Source organism: Periplaneta americana, chromosome 3 (assembly GCF_040183065.1).
Source record: "Periplaneta americana isolate PAMFEO1 chromosome 3, P.americana_PAMFEO1_priV1, whole genome shotgun sequence".
Lineage (NCBI taxonomy): Eukaryota > Metazoa > Arthropoda > Insecta > Blattodea > Blattidae > Periplaneta > Periplaneta americana.
The window spans coordinates 42816945-42841893 of record NC_091119.1 but is presented as its reverse complement, the minus strand read 5'-3'; the positions used below and the strand labels follow the sequence as shown (position 1 = coordinate 42841893).

Below are 24949 nucleotides of genomic sequence, written 5' to 3'. Positions count from 1 at the left end.
TACAATGACCTACAATAGCATGACCTCCTTTGCGGATTCTATGAGAACAAGCTAATCGGTTCAAAAGCCACTAGGAAGCACATACTTGGTGCATTAGCTAGTACTGCCGCAATCCCTTGCTTAAGAACTGAAGGAAAACCGCGATTAACCTCACTAGAGGCAGCCGACCTCGAAAATCACCACAGATCTTTCACTCTAAAAACCATCCGTCGAAATCAGCTATTCTGCCTCCCCTCACATTTTCGTATTACCAGTTTTCAATCTTTTTTTTTTTTATTGGGTTATTTTACGACGCTGTATCAACATCTAGGTTATTTAGCGTCTGAATGATATGAAGGTGGTAATGCCGGTGAAATGAGTCCGGGGTCCAGCACCGAAAGTTACCCAGCATTTGCTCGTATTGGGTTGAGGGAAAACCCCGGAAAAAACCTCAACCAGGTAACTTGCCCCGACCAGGATTCGAACCCGGGCCACCTGGTTTCGCAGCCAGACGCGCTGACCGTTACTCCACAGGTGTGGACTTTTCAATCTTCTACAACACAGAGACTCGGTACAAAACATATATATCACTATGAGAACAAATCCAAAATCTTCAAAAGGAAACGCTAAATCTGCAATATGCAATCTGATTTTTCTTTTATTTGAAGAATCCCATCTGCTGTCCAAGTTCGAATGCATTGTAGCGATGTAGCCTATTGATATATATATACACACACACACACACACACACACACACACACACATACAGAGTGATTCATTATTACATGTAAATACTTTGTGTGTGTATTGTAGAGGTGAAACTAAGACTAAAACGTTCTAAACAACTTTTTCTCAAAACCTTTAATTCCAGAGTTCCAGTAGATGGCACCTACGTCGTAGCATCTGCATAGGCATTACTGTTCTCCCACACATTTCGTGTGGTATTGTCAGGAATCAGTTACTCGGACCTCGAGTTCTACCTCCGCGGTTGAATGAGTAAATCTATCGCGCATTCTTGGAACGCGAATTGCATGGTCTGCTACATGATATCCCTCTTGCAATGCGAGTGAACTTATGGTTCATGCACGATGGTGCTCCTGCGCATTACTGCCGCAACGTAAGGGCGTATCTCAATGCTGCGTATCCAGATCAATGGATAGGCCGCGCAGGGCCAACTCCTTGGCCAGCCAGATCACCGGACATGAACCCTCTGGACTTCTACCTTTGGGGCCGCCTGAAGTCGTTAGTGTATGCCTCTGCTGTACCTAACGTAGAAGTACAACAGCGAAATGAACATGCGTGTGGAATTGTTCGTAATGATTTAAACGGGCTGCGTAACGTTTAGAGATCACTAAGGCGGCGAGCACAGATATGTCTTCAAGCTGAGGAACATGCATTACACTAAGAATTGTGCAAACGTGTAAAGTCTAGAAGAAATTGCTTTACATTCTTTACTGTGTTTGGTTTTAGTTCACAAAATGTGCATAAGTGGACTCCCGAGGATATGAGTTTAGTGACTTTGGTTGTTTTGTATTGCAGTCCAAATGCACTGTACGAAAGTGATAATTAGTTTACATTTAGTGTGTTATGCTTTCTTTGTTTGGGAGCGCAAGTTCCACGCAATTGGAATTAAAGGTTTTGAGAAAAAGTTGTATAGAACGTTTTAATCTTAGTTTCATCTCTACATTTCACACACACACAAAGTATTTACACGTAATAATGAATCACCCTATATATATATATATATATATATATATATATATATATATATATATATATACACACACACACACACACACACACACATACGTATATATATTTTATAGGATGAACCATAAGCAATGTCATTAATTTCAGGAGATTCTTTGGGATATTTCAAACAAAAACGTTTAATACAATTTTGCTCGTTTTTGCTTCCTTTTCGAGATAAAAATTGTTTTATATGAAACATTTCATATCATGTTTTGGGAAACCCACTGACTTCCCAATTTGCTCAATTTAAGAGAGCAGTCTATTGTGCTAATAAATGATTGAAAGAATTTTAATTTTGTCCTTTAAATGTGGAGAAATTTGAACTGAACGAATGTCACATTTCGTTCTGCAAAGAAATTGTACAATTTTTTTATTTATGTGTGTGTGCGTGTGTGTGTGTGTGTGTGTGTGTGTGTGTGTGTGTGTGTGTGTGTGTGTGTGTGTGTGATCATGGCTGACGGCCAGTGGGCCTAAGTTATGCTACAGAACATTCCCAGCAGAGAAAAAATGAGGCGACAAACTGCAAACTATTCGAAATGGTTGAGCTGATTCAAGGGCGTCACAAGTATGCAGAGGCGACGAGAATGTCTTTCTTTGTCTACGAGTTCAGGGGTGTCACTTTAAATATTTACTATGAACACTACAGAAATTTCAGTTTACAATGTTTGTTCCTGTCACTATACTTCTGAAATAGAGCAGTCTCACAAAAAGAATCACAGGGTCTTTTCTTCGTACTTGAACTCTAGATTACACCGCCAAAATATTTTTATGAAACACCCAGTATGAGAGGCCAACATGATTTGTTTAATGTTTCTTAAGAGAACTATTACTACAAACTGTTTGTTCTCTTGGTGGACAATGCCGAAGCAAGGTTTGATCCTTGAAAATTGGACGGATTGTGCGATTGTGAAACTCGGTTCGTCCTTAAGCGAGAGGAGCAGATACTGACGATATATGAGAAAGAAGTGCTTAAGAAACATCTGTCATAAGAATAGAGATAATCTGCAACCGATGAAACAAGTTTTGTTAGTCTGTATCCTGTAGTAGTACAATGCGTCAAAGCTACAGTTATTGGTTCGAATCTAGCGTAGGAAAAATATATTAGTTTATCTTTAATATAAAATCTTGCGTTGTATTAGATGAAAACTTGGTGTCTTGTTGACTTCACGTTAAGGAATCCCTGATATCCTCTATTCAGACACAAAACATAAACCAAAAATATTAGCTTATGGCAGTTTCTCTCAAACAGTACTCTACAGTATTTATAAAATTAATTACGGTATTTAACAAAAATATGAAATCGAGTTTTCTTCTTAGTTTCTTAATAATAATTGAGGCACTCAGAAGCAAAGCGATACAAGTGACGTTTAATAAGTTTTGAGATAAATGACTTTGAAGTTGAAAAGAAAATTAAAAAATCTGTTATCGGACTATGTTGCTGTAAATTTACAGCTGTATATGCTGGTACCTATATTTTTTAACTTCTAAATAGAAATTATCTATTCTAAAACAGTTTAGGTAAAATATGGTCCTGAAGTCACTTGTATTATTTTGCCACGAAAATATTTGTGTGCAGAAGTAATATAAGTGCAACGGTTTTCAGCATCTGTATATTAATTAAAACAAGAACAAGAACACTGCTTACAACATTGAAATATTCCTGTCTCAACAGCATCTGAGCTTCCTTATTATCATATTATAACACAAAATGTGTCTGTATAACCGAAAGAAGAGAGTTAAGAAAATTTTTAATTTTTAATTAAATTCAGCCTTGGTCGCTGTCCATTACGTCACTAGCCTCATCTGAACAAGTCACATCTCTCTCTGCTGCAAAATTTATGTTTCTGTCATGAAGTGCATCTGTAGGCCTCTTACAGCGAGTATTCTTTGAATTTCTTTTTCCACACACTCTTCCACGTCCACGTCCTGCAGTCATTATGGGCCCATCCTCATGCTTCAGGTCATCAAAGAAAGAGTGGTGTATGGGTGGGAAGAATTTCTTTAGCTCTTGCAAGTTGCTCCACTTAGAAAAAGTTATCCTTATTGGATCTCTGTATAGCTGGTCCAGCTCAATGTGTGCAGGCCTTCCACGAAGATGTTTCGAAAAGTCAGCACTGTAATATCTGCAGTGCTTGGGAAAAGTGACATAAGTCAGTTTCCACAAACCTTTTTTGATAATTTATTGACAACTTACACTGGTTTATGTCGATTTGATTTTTTTCTGTATGAATTATTGTAATGGGAGGAATACTTACGTATTTTTTTCCAAGCGAGCAGATGTTCTGTAAGTTGTCAATAAATTATCAAAAATATTTGTGGAAACTGACTTGTATCACTTTTCCCAAGCACTGCAGATATAGTACCTCTCCCCATTATGGCAAATTAATTAGTCAAAAACAGAAGAGACGCAATAACACTATGTAAACAACGCACTTGTATTAGTTTGCCTCTCAGTCAAAACTTTGTATGCACTGTAATACAAGAGTAACGCCAACATGGAGCAGCACTGAATGGAACTGCACTTATATTACTTTTTCTCTGAACAGAAGTGACATTGAAGATTTAGAATATACACTTCTCACTTTTTAAAAAATGTCACTTGTATCACTTTGCTTCTGAGTGCCTCAATTATGATTTGTTAATAAGTATAATGTTAATATTTTACTTCTTTATTTTCATTTTTTGTTTTACTATAAATTCTTTTAAATATTCTTGGAGTTTGTGACGGAACAGGACCACAAGCGGCCCAATTTAAAATCACAACTTTTCAATAAAATAAACAACTCATGTTTATAAGCATGACTAAGCAGTTCACAGAAGCTTTACTTTCCTTTAAATTGTCTTTAATTCTAAAAGTTCGAGAAACATTAACCTAGCATGAATCCCGACAAACTTTCGATAGATGTTCTATATTAGGCCTAATACACGACGATCTAATAAAGTTATTCTAGAGTCAAATATTTCTTTAGAAACGCAACAGTGTGAAAGTAGGGATTATAAAGGAAATTATGTTAGAATAAAGGACAGGTAAAAAAAAGGCATTTTGCTGTGAATTCGAGAAGCGGCAAATGATTATATCATCAAGGAAAGTGGAAAACAGTCAGTGTGAGATTTGTTATTTTTACAGACGAAAACATTGCTTGATTTCTTTCTTTACAGTACTGAATAGGCGTGTTTAAAATGTTTCCAAGTACTTTAAAACAAATTTAAGTTGTTAAATTCTGAGAATTGTGTACAGATATAAAACTCTTTTAAAAGTATATTAATTTAAAATAAAAATTCTCTCTCAAAATGTACACTCTTTGTGATCAATAATATTGATCCCTCTATCCTGTAGAAAGGCGTAACAGAAGACTGAATTACGAAATATTCGAGTTTTAAAAAATAAACCATTCACAATGCAGTGTATACTCGTATTTATATCTAAAACGATATTATTATTGTTTAGTGAACACTATAAAGTGTCACCCATGAGGCAACTAAGCCAGGAGATAATGATGTAGGATGGCCCGTTCCTTTCCCTTCCATTGCCTACATCGCTCACTAGTAACATATTACACCAGTCAGACTTCAGATGTATACAAACATTGTTCTTCCTCTGACACATAGCTATCTTCACGTGAGATGTATTGTCTGATAATAGATGTACAGATACGGAATTAAAATTTGAAGCGAGTCTTGATGGGAGTCCACCTGTATGTAGGCAACGATTTCACACGACTGCCCCCAAGTAGCATATATACAGGGGCTCTTGTTTACTGGACATGCGCAGTGTGTTGTAAGCGAAACATAAAACAAGGGAGCTCAAAATTTTATTTCCGTATCTGTAGGTACATCAGCCAGAATCTCAATAAGAGGTGTAAAACGATACAGTATATATTTACAAATTCGTCTATAAGACAATGCAGTTAGAAATCATTTTCGCCTAAGATAAGCAATAGCTATATGAGCTGAGGGACATGTTAAGAGGGGGGGGGGGGGATTCTTCTCAACCGCTGTTCTCTACAAATCGCATTCTGCATGCAGATACTGCATGAAATTTTTGGGAATAATTTTAATGTTATTGCATGAAATAAAAAACAAATATTAAAATGGTGGACTGACGTAATCTTCGAAAATACGTTAATATAGTACAAACTTACGCCAAGATTACGATTAAACTGTAATGCAAAACGGATATTTTTGCTCCCTTAAAACATGTTCACATGACAGGTAGGTGCTAGATCAGGGGTTTTCAAGCTTTTGAAGACTGTAATCACCGCCCACATGTAATAAGGTGAGCGAGCACCATGAAATAGAAAATGTTTTGATTAGGTCTGTATGAATATATAAACTAAATAAACAAATAAATACAATGTTAAAACATTCATAAAGGGCAATGACATTCTTGAACTTGAATGTTACTCAGAATTTTAATGATATCCAAGGAGAGGTCGCTTTCGCTTGTAGCTACACGTAAACAGTCCTGCAGAAGTGAATTATTTTAACGTAATCGTGATTGAAGTATTTAAAAAACTAGAAAGTTTTCTTTTTTTTTTTTTTTGCATACATAAATTGTTCCGAACATAGCCAGACATTTGAGAGAAATATTCCACAATATTTGGAACGTATTTATATTTTCTGCTCATCAAAGTCTATACATTTTTCTTGTGTGCTTAAATGCGACAGGCTCATGTCAGTAGATTTACTGGTATGTAAAAGAACTCCTGCGGGACAAACTTCCGGCACATCGGGCGACGCTGATATAACCTCTGCAGTTGCGAGCGTCGTTAAATAAAAGCATAAATTTTAATTTAAAAATTCATTTTTATTTAAAAAAAAATATTTCAGCGCTAGAAGAACTGGGTGTCTATCAATATAAGTTCCGCACGAGCAAGTATATTATTCTCTTGAATAATCTTGATTTTTCTGATGAAGTCCACACTGAATTGAAAGGGGTTATACATCATGTAAAATACGAGAAGACCTATTAGGTCTCTGAAATATTATAATGGATAGGAACGCTATTTGTTCCGACTCGTACAACAAAGTTTGAATTGAAAAAAGGACCTCAGAAGCGTACGTGCTCGCGAGCACTTTTTTACTCGCATGACGCCTGTGCTAGATGATATACCGTGTTGGCAAACACGGAAAATGTGACCAGGCCTCAGAAATGGTGTGCCAATTTGAAATCCGTAACTTTACAGAACGAAAAAAACGACCTGGCAGAAAAAAATCGATTTCTGGACCTTAGCGCCATCTGTTTGACCGACCTTTGAACTATGTGACGTTATGGCCATTGATATGGAGGCAGTCTGCAATACAACGAATATTTAAAAAAAATGCCTGCACTTAACTTGAAGCCTTTTTTTTTTTTTTTTTTTTTGCAGAAAAGATAATTTCGCAATATGAACTTGAAATCCTTATGAAATGCTCAATTTGTTACTAAGAAACTTTTAAAAATGTTCAGAAATTAATTCTAAAGTAGAATCAGAAACGGAAAATTGATTTTTCCCAATTAAGGGTCCATTTCCTAGGCAGGGTCACAAATGGATATAAACAACACTATCTATAATCATCACAACCGTCTCCACCAACACCAATATCATCGTCACCGTCGTCATCATCATCATCCACATCACTCCGCCTTGAAACACGCAACATCGTCACAGTGAAAGTATTAACCCACTTGCCGCGTGGGTGTCGTCACTGCTGTGCATACACCACGTGTTTCAACTGGTGGGTCGCGAAACAATAAAGAACACTGGCTGTCTAGGTCAGGGGTGAGCAAATTACTCCATAGCATCATTCAACCTACAGCACTATAGAGTTCGTTCATAAATATCGCACGCTTATGACGTAAGTAATCCTACTGCCAGCTGTTTAGGTCACTGGTTCTCAACATGTGGTCCGTGGATCCCTGGGGTCCGCAAGTAATTCGAAAGGGACCCGCAGGAACAAGGTATATTTTTCAAATGTCATTTAAATTAAATGTAACTTCATCGCGTTTTCTGATTTTTCTCAGTTTGAAGGAATATTTGTTTGCTTGTGTCAGACTTGTGAGATACAGAGTTTGCCAGGAATGAGATCACCTGAGGGACTTCTCTTAGCTTGCAAGTCTAGCTTACATAACTGCTCCTTTAGATTTTTTAATTCCTTGAATTCAATTTTCAGGGTCGAGCTTTAGGTGTCCGCCGTTCAGAATAAAATTGAAGCAATGATAAAAAAAATTACACTTGTGGTCTAGCTGTGTTGTCAATCGAGAATTCGATTAATTTCTCACTCTAACTTCCTAGTAGCAAATGTGATGAACTCTTGTTCGATATCGTTGGGAGTATGAAGAACATCTTGATTTATTTAAGAGAATATTTTGCTTTCTGCAATTAAAAAAACAATTGGGTGAAAAGTGAAAACCCTTCTGTGTAATAAAAAATACTTCTCAAAGAAGAAGAGAAGCTGTTAGTTACTATCTTCTGACTCGAGCTTAAAAATCGTGTTTCCCACAACGACCTTGTTGCAATATTATCTGCATTCACCCACGTATCACCATGTTTTCCGATCTACAACACATTTGCATCAAAATACTTGTGTTCAGTGTACAGTAGTGGCAAAAAAAAACCGGACCGACCCTTGTAGCTGATTTCAGAGCCTTGTTCACTCCAGAGCACGATAGACTGGTAACTAAGACTTTCGTGGTTCGAATCCTGCCTGGGAACTAAACTTTTTTTTTTGTTTCTTATTCAAATTTATTCCCAATACTTTTCGATTGCTGGTAAAATTCATGTTCTGGGAACAAATTTGAATAAGGAACAAAAAACAGTTTCTTTCCCAGGCAGGATTCGAACCACGAAAGTTTTAGTTACCAGTCTATCGTGCTCCGGAGTGAACAAGGCTCTGAAATCAGCTACAAGGGTCGGTCCGGTTTTTTTGCCACTACTGTGCATTTTCTGTTGGTCTCCAAGAAGAATTGATATAGATGTGAATTTAATGTTGAGCTAAACTTCGATTTAAGAGTATTTACAATTGAACCAGACTTGTCAAAACTGCCAGCTACAAGACAAATCAACCATCCCAATAGAAAAACTAATTTAATCCCACTTTGGAAAACGTGATAACTTTGTATTTATGTGTTTTCAGGTTTAAATTGTATTCAAAAGTTAAAATTAATATCGCTACCAATTTATTGAGGACACTTAATTCATCTACATTACGAAAATATGTAATGAGTAGAACATATTTATAGACCTAAACTATGCAAAATATTTTTGGGAATCCGCCAACACGAAGTAGGAACTTTAAGGGATCTGTGACACTCAAAAGGTCGGGAATCACTAGTTTAAGTCATTCAATCTGAGTGACTCACAATGTTGTAACATCATGCTTATTCATAAAATTCTGCATATAGAGCGAACATAAACCAACAACATGGACTGTGCAAATGGTCAATAACTAAGATAAATGAAACTGATAGAAAAGTATACATTTTCGAGGAAGATATTTCATACGACAGTATGTCAGCAGTCACTCGCAAAGAGCACTAAAAGTACGCAACTTTAAAGGCCAATTTGGTGGGGAAACTTTTGGCGTTTGGCACCATGCCATAGGTATACGCAGACACATCCAAAGTTTAGGATCTAAGTATGTGAGCCATTACCAAGGCAGGCAAGAAAAGCTTCATCTGCTGTATGCTATACAGAGAGACAGGTCCTATTTTTGTATCCTGTACAAAGAGACTAATCCTGGTGAATAGATATGAAAAGTTTGAGGTTATGTTGCGACAAATGTGAAACTATTATTGTTTTCAAGATCCAAACTGAAAATTTAACAAAATAAGCCCTTTGGTATTTTTTTACTCCTCTTACGAAGTTTAAAGTTCTGTGACCACAAAGAAAACTACTGTTATATTTATTATATACGAGTCCTAAACTGAGGCCAACTTGCGTTTGCTGAGCACGTGCAGATCATAACACTCAACCTCTCCTTCTGCTTTTGTGTTTCTAAAATAACCCTATCCTGTTATAAAATTTTATTTCTCCGCTGCATTTCGTAACGAGATGATGCAACTGGCCACATACTAAATAAAAGCATGAGAGAAATTAAACGTTTCTACGGAAATCAAATAATTAAAAAATATATATATTTGCCATGTAACATGTTATCATGGTTACAATATACAGAGAGACAAGTCCTAGTTTTGTATCCTGTACAAAGAGACTAATCCTGGTGAATAGAAATGAAAAATATATGGATAATGACCATCCTGAAAGTTTGAGGTTATGTTCCGACAAATGTGACATCATTATTATTTTGAAGACCCAAACTGAAAATTTAACAAAATGGCAATTTGATATTTTTTTTACTCCTCTTACGAAGTTTAAAGTTCTGTGACCACAAAAAAACTTATATTAGATTATATTATATACGAGTACTAAACTTGCGTTTGCTGAGCACGTGCAGATCATAACACTCAACCTTTCTTTCTGCTTCTGTGTTTCCAAAATAACCCTGTCCTGTTATAAAATGAAATTTCTCCGCTGCATTTCGTAACGAGATGATGCAACTGGCCACATATTAAATAAAAGCATGAGAAAAATTAAACGTTTCTACGGAAATCGAATAATTTCAAAAAATATATTTGACATGTAACATGTTATCATAGTTACAATACTTTAATCGTGTACTGAATACTGTGAATTTTTAGTCTAAGCAGTCAAATATGATTTTAAATATAGTACTGTGACAGTTTTAACCAAACTTTCACACCATTTCAGTTATTAAAGAAAATAATTTCTACTCGCAACATAAACAGAAGACCAGTGTACACTCTACCTGAAATATTTGGTAATGCTGTCTTTTGCAGATTCCGTGGATCTTCAGGATGGGGATGGAAGAGGAACAGGTAACTGTAATAAGACGTGAAAACAACTTATAACGTTATAACATCTCAAAAATTACAGTTGGAAAGATATGGAGGAATGCTGTCAATGAAGATATTGAAATTCTTGGGGAGCTAAATTGGAGGAGGTAGGCTGAGAATAGGAAAATTTGGAGAATGATTTTAAGAAGGCCAAGGCCACAAAGGGATGATGATGATGATGATGATGATGATGGCGACAATTAATCAGACAGAAATGAACTCTGTTTAGCCCACTACTCTGATGCAGGCTAACCTTCTTCTTCCTCCTCCTCTACCATTATCTTGCACGTAATAGACTTTGTGGTCTGTTTGCGGTCTTCTGCCAGAGTTTTGAGGATCTCTTGATTAAATGATGTATATTAAAAAAGAACTGCTCTGTGCATACGAACATGTAGTCAAAAAAGTTGTTAAGTTAAGTTAGTTAGTTAGTGGGGTTTAAAAGGGCGCGTCAGCTACTATGGCTATTTGCGCCCTTATATAAAATTCTTAACAAAACCAAAAGTAAACAGTACAATAAGCTGAACGCTAAAACGAACTAACGAACGTTGTCACGGTAAAAACAAGGTACACAAATGCAGTTTCAGCAAGGTGATGCATAAAAAATCATAAAAGTGAGCAATTCTCAGAGTCTAGGTAGTATTTAAAAAGAAACAATAAAATAATAAAACAAATACCACCAGAAATAAATTATCTGGCGCATTTCAAAACAATAAAAAATTTATAAAATATTCGGATGTGAAAGGTCCGAAATGTCAAGTGTATTAAAAAGATCTATAAAACAACAAATGTAACCTCCCAATGTAAATAAATCTGTATTTACCGATCTGAAACTACCTATATTAGTTACATTTTTTTTAATTCTTCCATAATATTCACTCAGCACTCAGCGCGTAGAGCTGAGAGGTCCCGGGTTCGATTCCCGGTGCCGGAACGAATTTTTCTCGAATTAAATGGTGATAATACACATTGGGTACTTCATAGTAGTCGTGTAATATTCAGTGAGGTAGGCGAGACCTCATATATAATGAACATGTGATGTATTAACTGTTAGCAGTTTCCACAAACTGATGTTGAATATGGCCATAAAGTCATTTAAATATGCGCTCCTGCACGTGTGACTTACATGGTCTAAAGTGCAGGTAGTAAGGCCGTAAAACATTACGAGAGGAGTTCGGCCGGCACCGTGGATCGTGTCCCGGCATAGCTCAGTTGGAAAGAGCACACAGCGCGTAGAGCTGAGAGGTCCCGGATTCGATTCCCGGTGCCGGAACAAATTTTTCTCGAATTAAATGGTGATAATACACATTCGCTACTTCATAGTAGTCGTGTAATATTCAGTGAGGTAGGCGAGACCTCATATATAATGAATATGTGATGTATATTCACATTTGTTTTATTTAATTCCATGTATTCAGTAGTATTTTTTAAATTTAATTTCCCAGGTATAATTCTTTTTCTGTCGCACTTCTGTGTAGTTAAAATTCGCTGCCAAACGAAAGCATCGATTGGTATTGCTTGTCTGTTATAGGCTTCGAGTTTTATATTATGTTTCCATACAATACTCAGTTGGGATTACATTGTTAATTATTTTTAAAGATTATTATAATTAAGACTCTTGGGTGTCTCAATGAAATGTGGCACCCACATGAAACAACCTGAAGTGTATCCAACTAAGATGTTCCCTAGTTCAGTAATACAAGATTTGTTCTTGGGGAACATGGCAAGTAGCGAGCTGGGAGAGGAGCAGTGTGTTTAAAATAACCCAAAACAGTCAAACAGAGAGGAGGGAGGTGAAGTCAAGGTGAAGAAGCGACAGCTTGCCTCTACCGAAATTTCAGATCTCCAACACAATAACAGGGAAGAAAAGAAAGTTGCGTGAGAGGAGAAGAAGAGGGTGCGACCCACTTCCTAACAGCCACACCCGCTTTCACGGGCGGACAGACGGAGCATCTCCAGGCGCGTGTCTTGCTTTACAAATTACGTACTCCAATCACACAGATTTCCAGTGGTTTCAGATGCACTTTATTCTAACCCGGCTTGTAACGTGGGAGGTGGTGGAAAATCAAACTCGACTGGAAGAGAAAGATTCCCCTGAAGAGTAAGATTTAATCGGTGATTAATTCAGACATCTTCCTCAAGGAAAGGAAATAAATACACGTACGAGAACTGTAGGCTATCCAGTAAAACTTATCACACACAAAAACTGATTACTCAAAAGAGCAATTCATCTGTCAAGTTTATATGCACTTACATCATATTATCAATGCAGAAATTAATTTATTAAAAACTGAGCTCTACTATGCACAGTCGAGATTACAATTTATATTATATAGGAATATTTACAGTTCGTTCTTTATAACAGTTCTTTGTAACTTCAATCTTAAACACTTAAGACTATAGAATATTTTGAAATACATAGCTCTGATACATTCAGTTCAAATTTAAGGATTTACTACAATGAAAACAAAAGTGTAAACATAATGGGCCTAAAAAGTACTGAAGACTTGTTTGTATCTTATTTATTTTAAAGCTAAAATTTTCTAGTTAATGTACAGTTAATCCGAAAATTACTGAACGGCAGTGATAAATTCCAAGAAGTGACTCGGCATAGAAAAATTAAGAAGCATTTTTTTCAAAAGTAGATAAATGCAAAAATTTTCAAAATTTGGTGATTACATGTCAACATTCACGTTACGCGTATCCCTGTGAAATCAGTTTTAGCAAAAATTGATTATTGCTCAGTTATATGGCAATGAAAACTGTGATCTTTTGCAATAACTCGATATTCGCTCTCGATCACTTAAAGGAAATATCGATCTTATTTATTTAAAGCTAACATTTTCAAGTTGTTCTAATGTACAGTTAATCCGTAAATTACTGAACGGCAGTGATAAATTCAAAGGGATGACTCGGCGGAGAAAAATTGAGGAGCGTTTTTTTTTTTCAAAAGTCGATAAAGGCAAAAATTTTCAAAATTTGGTGGTTACATGTCAACATTCACGTTACGCGTATCCCTGTGAAATCAGTTTTAGCAAAAGTTGATTATTGCTCAGTTATAAGGCAATGGAAACTGTGATCTTTTGCAATAACTCGATATTCGCTCTCAATCACTTAAAGTAAATGTCGATCTTATTTATTTAAAGCTAACATTTTCAAGTTGTTCTAATATACAGTTAATTCGGAAATTACTGAACGGCAGTGATGAATTCCAAATTTTAAAAAAAATTAAAGAGCATTTTCTTTTTCAAAAGTCGATAAAGGCAAAAATTTTCAAAATTGAGTTTTTGGTGGTTACATGTCAACATTCACGTTACGCGTATCCCTGTGAAATCAGTTTTAGCAAAAGTTGATTATTGCTCAGTTATAAGGCAATGGAAACTGTGATCTTTTGCAATAACTCGATATTCGCTCTCAATCACTTAAAGTAAATGTCGATCTTATTTATTTAAAGCTAACATCTTCAAGTTGTTCTAATATACAGTTAATTCGGAAATTACTGAACGGCAGTGATGAATTCCAAATTTAAAAAAAAATTAAAGAGCATTTTCTTTTTCAAAAGTCGATAAAGGCAAAAATTTTCAAAATTGAGTTTTTGGTGGTTACATGTCAACATTCACGTTACGCGTATCCCTGTGAAATCAGTTTTAGCAAAAGTTGATTATTGCTCAGTTATAAGGCAATGAAAACTGTGATCTTTTGCAATAACTCGATATTCGCTCTCGATCACGTAAAGCTAATGTCGATAAACGCCAACTACATTAAAAGCAGAATAGAATACGACTAGACAGCATTTTATATTAAATTTAGATCAATAATATAAAATTTATATTAGTTAAAGAATAAGTTACTAGCTACTTTAGAGCGCAGAAAGCTAGTAAAGATTCTTGTGGGCGGAGACTGCAATGAAACATAAGTGTGCGCGAATTGTACCACGAGAATGAAACCTAGTTTTATATTGTAATTAATTCTAATAATAGAATATTAAAATATTTAAATAAATGTTTAGTAATGAAAATAGTACTAATATTTTAAGGATAAATTTGTTTATATGATTATATTTCATGCCCAAAGATTACAACCCAACGAGTGATGACTTCAAAAAACCGAACAACAAAGTAGACCTACTGCTGCCAGTGGCGGAGATCACTCCCTTACATGGCTTGTTGCGAATTTTCAGTTTCATGAATGCTTCACGAACATCAAGGAATCGTATGAATAAAAGTCGGGAGGGTTCACTATGACCTAGCACTGTTACCTTCCAAGATCTATTGCGCTATCCCTCAAGCTAAGGCGCATTTCCAAACCACACCGGTTGACTACACTAAGGTTCGCTGCGTAACCAGGTTCCGAGCAAGCAACCCCAATCGACAAACACAACTTTAGTCAGAAGTGAACTCTGCGTAAAGGTCAATTATACAATGTCTTGTGAATTCTTGGAGTATGTTAAAATAAAACCTGAACTGCTGAGTCCTGGTCGTGGGAACCAGAAATATGATTTTAAAATTTAAACAGAAAAATAAACCCATTTACATTAGTAACTGTCATCTTTCGTTAGTTGTTGGCTCTACAAATAGAATTACATGTGTATACATTGTTCTATAAAAAAATCTTAAATTGTCTCCAATAGCAATATTATACTTTTGAATTGAAGTGTGTATTCCAAAACTCGCTCAGTCCATTTGGCGCGCGCGCGCACGCACGCACGCACGCACGCACGCACGCACGCACACACAAGTTGCAATATTTCTGCTTATAACTATAGTCAATATTGATGATCTTTAGTCCTCCAGTCTGAATATAGTATTTGGTATTGTATGCAAATAGTTTTGTTTAGTGACTGCTCCTGTAATATCTGCTACTGTATTTCCTTATAAGTGGTCAGCGTGTATATATGCCGGTACTATTTATATATATGGCCTTTTTTTTACAGCATTTAGTTTACATGTAATTTGAAAGTAGTGTATAAGTTGGAGCTATCAAATGATAAGGTAACGGATGCGTTTAGCCTATGTTTATTTTCTTGACTACAACAATATTATGAATATGAACTATAAAACTGTTCAATCTTTCCGAACATTAACTATTATTACTGCATAGTATATAATTAATAAAAATATTTATGAGTTCCTAATAAGAAAATCAATGCATGTAGTATTACGCTGTGTAATGGAACATGTTGTATGATGAAATAAAACAAACAAAAAAAAACACACACACAGATATATGATTATCTATAAGCCTTCTATCATATTTTAAGCATGTTTTCCTCCAAAGCAACGCCAATCCTCGTCTAAAAGGTAGTGTTATTGTGCATGTAGACCAGTGGATACAAAAACTAGTCCAGTCCTTTCATAAAATGAACTTAACGCATTTGGGGATCACACTCTTCAATAAAATTGTGTTTTATGTGTTCGGTAATGAATTGTATTTATTTTAAGGAGACCAGATAATTTTGTTCAGAAAAGGTGGCAACCCTAGATGAAGTTGAAAGTGAACTTGAAGATATTAATCTCCAAAGGGAGATTCTGAACTGCATAATTATTACTAGTGACGAGATTACTAATATTGATATGGATGAACTTGAAGCTGCAGAAGAAATTATCCTTGAAAACAGTGCTTTCGAACCCACGACTCCTGTAGACAATGCTATTCCTGATGTACCAGTAGTCTAAAGCGTAGGGTATGTACAGACCCAGAAACAATATCTGGGCCACCTAATTTTACTAAGTTCCAAATACAACGCATTGCATGTAAGCAGTAAACAAGAGCGCCTAAATGTATGCAACTTGTGGACAGTCTTGCAAAGCTTGTTGCCTACATAGAGGAGGCTGGTACCTAGACTCGGCCCATTTTTTTTTTAATTCTGTAGTGGCTGACTAGCAACATCTGAAACTTCATAGGCCTACTGGGCAAATCACAATGGGGTTATAATGTGAAATGGAGAAATAATTGCAGGAAAAATGGTAGTACTTAGAAAAAAAAATCGACTCCATCTTCTTCTTCTTCTTCTTCTTCTTCTTCTTGTCATGTTTCACTTTGGTTTGCTGAGATTTGAACGTGGTTTGCATGGAAAGCCATTACAGATACTTGGATGACAAATCTAAAGTAATTAAGCAAGGATTTCGATAACAAGTCTATTTAAAGTATCCTGCGGTAACCTATAACTGGACATTAGAGGCTAAAATGTTAGTCTAACGTGCACTGCATTCTTCCCAGTTCGGAACAGTGAATCAGGATGTATGAAGTGGTAACTATGATTTGAAAATGTATTTTTGGGTAATAATGATATGTTAGAATCCCCTGGCTGGAATTCTTAAGGAAAAAGAGGAAGAGGAAAGTCAAAACAAAGATGGAGAATGACAGTAATTAAGGAAAAAACGAAAGGGAAAAAAATGGAAGGCGATAAAGAAGCTAGAACAGAATAAGAGCCGATAGAGATAGTTTGTGAATGCCTTATGCTCCTGCTAAGGAATGACTATCCCCTGTCACCAAATTTATCTCCTACTTAGTGACAAAGATCCATCAATGAGATATTACTATGCCTGACAGCTGGTGCTCCGAGTTGCCAAAGCAACACCAGGTACCTACACAAGGTGTATTTTATCATCACTTGCCAGTTGACTTCCTACGTTCAACAAGTCTTGAAATGATCTTAAATGAAATTAGAGCATTCAATGCGAACTGAGTAACTAAACAAATACCATATTCCTGTACAATCTTTTTAAGTTTACCACAGCAAAGGTTAGACTAACATAAACCTCCATCTGAAAATCTGCTGCATATAACCCAAATAAATCTGGAATTAGTTTAAAAATTAAATATTTTAGAAAATTATGTCCTCTAAATGAATCACTTAAACTAATTGATGTTTGTTCTTGTTTGATACATGTGGTAGTCTGAATTCAATTTGAATTTTGCTTTGTTTTTATGAATGAAAGACACTATTTCTAGAATGTATATACAAGGCACGGGCAGAATTTTGAGTTCTCTAAAAATTGCTTTACTTTGCAACCTTATAGGTACTTGTTTCATAAAGGTAATTCTTTGTGCAGTGTTATTCATATTTCTTCAAGTGGCGGCCTGAACACCTGCAGATTTCTAACACATGCATACAATGAGTACAAGCTGTTACAAAAGAAACATTATAGTGCTTCCATTCCTCAAATGAAGTATAGCAATTCTTATACATTCAGAAATTTAAAATAAATATTATAGTCCAGACACATGATCTGAAGACATTAATTCATCAATTTAAGCACAGAAACTTAATCATAAACAAAAGCAAAACAGATCTTTTGAATTCAATATTTTCTAATGTTAATAGAAAAAAAAAAGTTGAGACAAGTTTGGGGGTGGACAGTGCCTCCCCCCCATGCCCCCCATAACTCCGCTTATGGCTATGGTGAAAAAGTGAAGAAGCTCTTAATTTTTATTATCTGTAGAAGATAACTCACATTTGCAGTTGACCATGATGTTAGCCAAAAATCTGTAAACTACTTAAAATAAAAGCAATCAAATGTTGTTTGTTTAAAGTTTCCCAAGAACTTAATGACGATGAATTTGAGAGAAGAACTCTGCAAAACCATCTGTTTTGATGATCAACCAGAATCATGAACTTGCAATGGAAATGCTGTTTTCCGATGAAGCTACTTTCTGCTTCAATGGTGTAGGTATATTGTCAAAACTGCCATTATACTGAATAATAGAAAACCATACTCAACACCACTGAAATGCTAATGTGTGGTCTGAATTAGTAAATTTATTATAAGACCATTTTTCAAATAGGTATTAAAATTTAAAACTGCTTGAATCAAGCATTTCCAGGAAGATGAATTGGCAGAAGATCTTCGAATGATCCCCAAAACCACCTGATCTAAATCATTAGGCTTAGATTTTTTCTAATAGCGTTTTTTCGTTTTTTTTTTTTTTAAGGGAAGGGATTACCGAAACAAGCAAGACCTACAGAAGTTAAAATGCTAATCAGCTATGAGATGCAACAGATTTGTGGAACAATCTTACACTTGCATTGTTTGGCAGTGAATGGAGGATATTTTGAACAATGTTCATGATTTCATATATTTTAAGACCTAGAAAATATAAAAATGAAAAAATAAATATAGAATGTCATTAAAAAGTACATTCTTTTGCATATCCTATACAAAATGAAGAACTATTGTTTCAACAAACATGTTCAAAATTTGATTTTCCCCAGAAAACTCATATACATTTTTCAATAAAATTACTTAAAAAGTTACAAGCAATATTCCCTATGTCGTATTTCACAACTTAACATCAATTCAAACTGAGAGCTGAATGCAGGATGCAAGTTACAATCATTAGCAGTGAAAACTCAAACAATAATATTATATTTATTCGAATTTGAAGTCTTCATTTTTTGGCCGTCTCTGCCTTGACCTTAGAGACAAGAAGTATGGGATACCAAAGGTCACTGTTTGAGTCCCATCGAGTGTGAAAAGTGAAACTCTAACTTATGGTCCCAAGATTGAGGAAGATGTGTAATGAACCAATGCTTGGTGATCACTTGATCAGTTTCTCATCTCATTATGAGTTCCGGTTGATTATGTCTTTCAACCTTCAAAATTATCTAATTCTCGTCATTGGAGCAGTGTATCCTTTAAGAGCATATAACATAGGGCATATTCCTTCGCTATTTGCTGGCTACTTTGGACACAGCTGTGTAAACGTGCTTCGTATAACAACACTTAGCAAACAAATTTCCTACCCAGAAATGAAATCAATCAAAGTTGAATTCTGCTCCACTTTATTTGCTGGTCACTGGCTACTTCAGTCACCTGTACTGTTGGTCACTACATGTCATACGAGGGTTGGGGCATAAGTCATAGCAACTACTTTTTTTGTGAGAATTCGAGCATGGGTGGAAAATGTGAAATATACAGATGAAAGGACAAGGAATGGACGAAATGTACGAACATTTAACAACACACCAATATTTTGCTCCTCATGTTTATTACGGTCGTTGCCATAACATTAAAGGGTTCCTATGCCAGAATCATTACAGCACACCTACCCGTTCTAAAGGTCCTTCGAAGTAGCTACCCACCTCGTAATTGTCCAGTATGGAAGGGCATTATTCCCGACAGTTTCTATCAACTCTCTATGGCATTCCTTAGTATTCCTCTCAAGGAGAACGGCTATTTTGATATACGAACGTTGTTCAACATGGGTTACATCCATCCTGCACGGTGTTACACTGACAACTGATTAAACATTATTCTCTGTTCTATTACAGACAAGCACAGAGCCATCTTATGTTGTGGACACACACTATGACTGCACGGCTTCCGTGCAATGTATGACATATTGTGATACCAATCCTTACCTTGAAAAAAAAAAAATAGTTGCCATGACTTTTCCCCCAACCCTCGTATATGAAAGAACACGTGAATGTGAATGTTTTGTTACTAGCGGCATTTCTAAGAGAACAAATACTCGACAAAACAGAAAAGTTGAGAAATAGAAAAAAAAAAATAGGTAAAAAATGGACTGTTTATTTTGATAAGTTGCTAGTGCAAGGTAACGAAGGGTCATTACATCAGCGACTTCATCCACTACTCTCTTATTTGCCAAGCTTACAAAGATGCAGCGAATAATCCAGTTAGTAAGGAACATTGTCAATGTGTTTGGCTCACATATCAAAATTTCATCAATCCTAAGACTCCTTGCAAAGATACGAAGTACCACATAACTTTTGAAATGCCCGACCTAATCACTACTTTCCCTCTTGTTTTTGTCAGCAACATTATGTTTAATGACATAAAAGTGAAGAATAGGTAAATTAAAAAAAAAAAATGCCAAACTGAAAAATCATATTTTAATATTATTTTTTTAGTAGTATTTATTTATTTACCCTGGTAGAGATAAGGCTGTCAGGCCTTCTCTATACAACTATAATATGAAGAATAAAATTACAATTAATATTAAATTTACAATTACAATTACAATAAAAATCAAAGTACGGAAAGATTACCTGACTAATGAAAGCTAGACAATTTATCATAGAAGTTAAGAACAAAAAATATTTTTGTATTTACTGAATTACAAATTAAACCTAGAATAACAAAATTGTATAGTGATGAAATTACCGGATATTGAAATATTTTGTGATAGATTAAGAGAACTATTTACAAGAAACCATATCTGAACGAGTCTCAATTACTGACAAAGTGCCTAGTAAGTTTGCCTATGAGCAATCAGTTTGTATTTATTTCAATCTGCTTGCAATCGCTTGAACTTCTTTTCATTTAATTAAAAAGAAGCTTCATTAAATTGTTTGGCATTAGAGAAAAGTGCACACATTCCCTCCGTGGTACGAGTCATTCTTATACGAAATCACTTGGCTATGTATACTTTTCATGTGCAGAATGAGTGACATCAAACACAAAATGTCATGTTTTCAGCAAGTTACTAATACAGACTTGAACATAACCAGAGTTAACCCAACCTAAACTAAGAGATGAAGTATGGTATAATTACAGCAAAATTCATGATTTAGCCTAAATGTAGACATACAAACAGTGTATATCGTCGGTTTACAAGCAAAACACATTAAGTGAAAAATATTATCTCTAAAGAAAAAGACATTTGAAAGCTCTTGACCAAACTGAATCCTGAAAATATTATTTTTAGTAAGTTGTTTTGGGCGCGCTTCCGAACAGGGGCAGTGGCATTTCCCCTAAGATTAGAGCCCAGTTTAGGTGTGTGAGTATTAATCGAAAATTAAGGGCTAGAAAATATTGAGAATAGGACGTATATTTATATGACTTTTTTTTTTCGACTAATACACACACAGTCCCGCACCGTAGCGTCACGGTCTAAGGCATCCTGCCTAGGACTCGCGTTACGGAATGCGCGCTGGTTCGAGTCCTCATGGGGGAAGAAATTTTCTCATGAAATTTCGGCCAGTGTATGGGACCGGTGCTCATCCAGAATCATGATGCACTTGGGGAGCTACGATAGGTAGCAAAATCCAGTTGCGAATACCAGCTATAACGGCTGGGGGGATCATCGTGCTAACCACACGATACCTCCATTCTGGTTCGATGATCGTCTAATTCTGCTTAGGCATGTGGGCATTAGGCCAGCAGCCGGCTGGTAGGTCTAGGCCCTTCATGGGCTGTTGCGCCACGGATTATTATTATTAATACACACACACCTAAACTGGACACTAACCTTAGGGGAAATGCCACTGCTTCTGTTCGGAAGCGCACCCATTGTTCCTCTTTATGCGTATTTAATTTTCCAATTCTAATTTTCTACACATACATTATGTATATTATATACGCCCTTTTCTCAGAAGTAATATTTTACTTAATGTGTTTTGCTAATGTGTTTTGCTTGTAAACCGACGATATACTATACTACCTTGAAAACATCTCTTACTGTTCTATTTTACGTACAAAAAAAGGCAAAAAGTAGCTAATATGCGAATTAATGTGGTGTGCTTTAGTTCGTCACAGTGGAAGAAATAATGTACCTAGTAGCATGAGGGACTATAGATCTAAAGGAAAAGCATGGCTAAACAATGACAGACCTATCGTATCTTACAAAATTATTTAAAAAATTGAAATAATTTTAATAACAGTATTATTCTCAGTGGTGAAGCTCTTAAGAGGTTTTTTGAGGCTTAGCCTACCCAAAAAATTTGAGTTATATCTAGTAACAAAACAAGTTCGTAATAACGATGTATTGTGACACTTGGTTTCACTCTGATTCTTCCATATATTAAATTCACTGCTGACAGTGATTCCAGGATACACAGTTCAGTGCGAGAAGCTTGCGGCAGAAGCCTCGTAGCGATGCACGATGGCCTCACTCACAGGCAGCAGCACTCACAAGCTTGAGGGAAGGCCAGGAAGGAGGGGGTGTCGATTCGGTACAACTCAGTAGCAGGAAGGGGGCTAGCCTCAACCGCGATATAATACGCCACACTGTTGATGTTCTGTGAATGCACTGCATTGTTGAGTGTTACTTTAATCAAAAGTGCATGTGTGTGTTTTACATACTAATTTTGTGTAAACTGGCTCTTACTGAGAGAACAATGAGGTCATTATTTGCAGAATTAAAGGAGAAACTGTTTTCAAGTTGGGCGTATGAAACAAAATGAGCTTACAATGATAGAAGATCGACACTACATTTAGGCTTACATATAAAAATAGCGGATAGAGGAAGACAAAATAGAAAATTTCAATTTTCAGGGTGCTCTGCGAGGTTATTTAGCGTCAATGAGACTGGTGATAGTGAGATGGTATTTGGCGAGATGAGGCCGAGGATTCGCCATAGATTACCTGGCATTCACCTTACGGTTGGGAAAACCTCGGAAAAAACCCAAACAGTTATTCAGCCCAAGTGGGAATCGAACCCACGCCCGAGCACAACTTCAGACCGGCAGGCAAGTGTCTTAACCCTTAAATTGACAAAGTATTCTATAGGATACAACAGGTTAATAGCTATATGCCATAATTTTAATAGAACAATAGAAAAAAAATTGGTAGGAAAATTAAAATTTCACAAATTTACATATCATTTTTTAAAACAATTATCAATATCATCTTTTGAAATTCAAAAAATCATCTCGCAAATTCTCAAAGATTCCCTGCAGATTATACAATTTCATTTATACTACTCAGAAGGCCTTAATTAAGGATATGCTAATTTTAAATAAAATCTTTTTTATCAGTATAATTTATAGTCATCTTCTAAGATTTCATTTTATAATTGATAATCAATGGTGCTTAATTATTACACTTTATTTTTATAACAATATTCATATTTAATTAATTGTATTTGTTTGCTATTCATTTCCGGATCCTCGTGGTCATCCTTAATTAAGGCCGAATGAGTTTTTCTCTCTCTCTCTAATATTGTACAATATATAAAATATGGACATTACGATAGTTGTTTTCTTTACAGTCCGACACGGTTTAATAAACTAGTGTGAGAAATGAAGTTTTGCCAACTTAAGAGTTAACTGACTGAGCCACACTGGTGGCTAGTTAGGCTATATTGTTATACCTATATTCTGTTTGGGGGTGAAAATGAGTAGTCATCGTCATCTGGTGAGGTCTATGGCACAAAAAAATGTCATAGAAAAGCCGAGAAACATTTGCTGTATCAAAAGATATAAAGTAAGCAGATTTCTTCAGCCTAACTAGTATTTTCACCATAGCTTGGACAGTAGCTATTCTATTACAAAGCCATGTCAGGTTTCAAACAACACTGAAACTTCAGATAAAGATACGTATGGATATAATATAAGTATTTTGTTTATGTTTTATATTTATGAGATAATGACTATCAACTCCAATGACAGTAGGCATCACTTTCTGATGCAGTAAATGTTTGAAGTATATCAAGAAACAAAAATGAGTCACGAAACGTTGATAGTATGGCCAATTCTGTAGTTCTAGATAAGGAATGAAGATAACAGCCTAAATCACTACCGTTGCATTTTTATTCTTCAGTGCTATGTTTATGATAGGCCTACAATAAATAAGTACAGCATTTTAGCTATGAAGAACACAACAAAATTATTCCATTTCAAACGACAAATTCTGGCGTCACTGTCAGTTTGTCAAATGAAAGCAATGATATGCAACAATTTTGTGGCTCTCGTAAGTCGCGTCATTACCAAGTGTGTAAAAAGTCACACTCGATTTTGAATGTAAGAAGTATTACTTATTTGTTTGTTTCATCACCATGATTACCTGAAACTAACTACCGGTATAATCATAACCATGACACTAATTCTACTCATTCTCAACAACAGCTTCACAAAATAATAACAATAATACTAATCCTTGTACATGGGATACGCCTGCATGAATAGAAATCGGGTGTAACTTTGCACACATCCGGCATATACAGATCTGTTACGCTAAACAAATAGTAGGCCTAAAGCTTTTATAAAATAAAGAAAGTATATAGGTTTAAAACACTTGTAACAAATAATTTAAATACTGTAGAATTCAACAACCAATGGAATAGGCCTAATACAATTTGAAAACCAAAGACACAACACAAATTTGTCCCATCACTATTATTGTTAATGTTCCATCATTGCTGAACATTTATCGTGCAGCTGTTACAGCTAGATTCCACACGTAGATTACGGAAACTGCTAATATGTCTCATACCGGTATATATTGTTTGGCGTTTCATATTTCACATTAGGTTAATTTAAAGAATCTAAAAAGAACTAAAAAAATAACATTCCAATGTAACAAGCAAAATCTATAATTAATAAAAACGGTCGGGTTAGGCCTACAAATTATCCCACTTAAG

The 24949-nt window shown here is 35.6% G+C and overlaps 1 protein-coding gene across 1 annotated transcript in view; it reads right to left on the bottom strand.

Moving 5' to 3' along the window:
• rdx (BTB/POZ and MATH domain-containing protein rdx) overlaps positions 1–24949 on the bottom strand; it is a 277477-nt gene that overhangs the window by 251060 nt on the left and 1468 nt on the right. The window lies entirely within an intron of this gene.